This window comes from Micropterus dolomieu, linkage group LG22, assembly GCF_021292245.1.
Source record: "Micropterus dolomieu isolate WLL.071019.BEF.003 ecotype Adirondacks linkage group LG22, ASM2129224v1, whole genome shotgun sequence".
NCBI lineage: Eukaryota > Metazoa > Chordata > Actinopteri > Centrarchiformes > Centrarchidae > Micropterus > Micropterus dolomieu.
The window spans coordinates 32,934,208-32,936,334 of NC_060171.1; positions in this window are offsets into that span (position 1 = coordinate 32,934,208).

Sequence of the window (2,127 nt, forward strand, 5' to 3'; positions counted from 1 at the left end):
AGGATAATGGTAAATGCTAAAACAGAGCATAACAGTAGCACAAGCAGAGAAGACCTACGAAATCTTTGCAAACATTAGCCAACATAAACTCTGGACATACCAAACCAAGTAAGGCTGTAGCACCAAAACCTCAAAGTGTATTAAATTAATCACAAGTGTTATATTACTTATGATAACTTTTACTTTCTAAGACGTTTATTATATATCTTCTTTCAGAAGTAACTATGAGATAAAACTATTATGACACATGTAGAGACTGAAATTAGTTCCAGTGAGGAACATTCAGCATATGACTGATTTCTGCACTGCACAACACCGCTGGCTGATGATTAAAAGTAAAACATCCTATCAGTCTAACAATCAGTTATTCCAAGAGCCCAATCAGTGTCGCAGTGATCAGTTTTGGCTATTACTAGCCTCTACTAGTCTCGCAGTGTAAGTCTAGTTCTGCACAAACTTTCAAAATGCCATGTCAGCAATCCCTCCCCCACACCACATCAGTCACAGGTCCCAGGTCAGCTGGATTTTGGGATAGGTCAGGAGAGCTGCTCACTTTAACTGAATAACCGCCATCCTGGTCATGCTACATAATCCTGTTTGGTTAATCCCTTGTCTAGACCTTTCCTAAGCAACACGCACATACAATGTATACTGCTCATGAAGATAAACCCGACTAGACGCTCCAATTACACTAAATGCATGTTTAACGTTCACACTTAACAAGTACACATAAAGCATTGTCTGTTCATTTTCAGCATAAATTCAAAACTGAACTGCTGGACTGATTATAGGAGGAATCCTCGCCCTGCTGGTGTCAGAACATGATATCTCAACAACAAATGGGCACATTCACGTGAAATTTCTAATGGATAATCATGATCAACAGAGGATGATCCCTAATGGTTTTGCTGACCTTTAAACCAGAGCCACAGTCAGGTCAGAATTTTACTCATTTTACTCATATTTTTGGTTTTGCCCAATTTTGAAGATATTTTGGGGGAAATTCATGTAAAAAAAATCATTGGAAAGCCAACAGAGGTATATAAATAAGTATGTTTGCAGGGGTGGAATGGCGGTTAGCACTGTTGCCTCACAGCGAGAGGGTCGTGGGTTCAAACCCCAGTTGCCCCGACCTGCATATTCTCTCCGGGTGCTCCGGCTTCCTTCCACCATCCAAAGACATGCCCTAAATTGTGGTGTGAGTGTGACTGGTTTTGCCCGATGTCAGCTGGGATTGGCTCCAGCCCCCCTCTACGCAGGATAAGCGGTTGACGATGGATGGATGGTGTTTGTTTGTCATAACTTTTTGTTGTTAAATTTTATGCGTTTGCAGATATTTTAATACTTACAGTGGGGGAAAAAATTATTTGATCCTCTGCTGATTTTGTACGTTTGCCCACTGACATAGAAATGATCAGTCTATAATTTTAGTGGTAGGTTTATTTGAACAGTGAGAGACATAATGAGTGAAATAAGTATTTGACCCCTCTGCAAAACATGACTTTTCTATGGGATTAAGGTCTGGAGACTGGCTAGGCCACTCCAAGACCTTAATGTGCTTCTTCTTGAGCCATTCCTTTGTTGCCTTGGCCGTGTGTTTTGGCTCATTGTCCTGCTAGATTACCCATCCACGACCCATTTTCAATGCCCTGGCTGAGCGAAGGAGGATCTCCCCCAAGATTTGACGGTACATGGCCCCGTCCATCGTCCCTTTGATGCGGTGAAGTTGTCCTGTCCCCTTAGCAGAAATACACCCCCAAAGCATAATGTTCCACCTCCATGTGTGACGGTGGGGATGGTGTTTTTGGGGTCATAGGCAAGTTGAATTGATGCCAAAGAGCTTGATGTTGGTCTCATCTGACCACAACACTTTCACCCAGTTCTCCTCTGAATCATTCAGATGTTCATTGGCAAACTGTACATGTGCTTTCTTGAGCAGGGGGACCTTGGGGCGCTGCAGGATGTCAGTCCTTCATGGCGTAGTGTGTTACTGATTGTTTTCTTGGTGCCTATGGTCCCAGCTACCTTCAGATCATTGACAAGATCCTCCCGTGTAGTTCTGGACTGATTCCTCACTGTTCTCATGATCATTGCAACTCCACGAGGTGAGATCTTGCATGGAGCCCC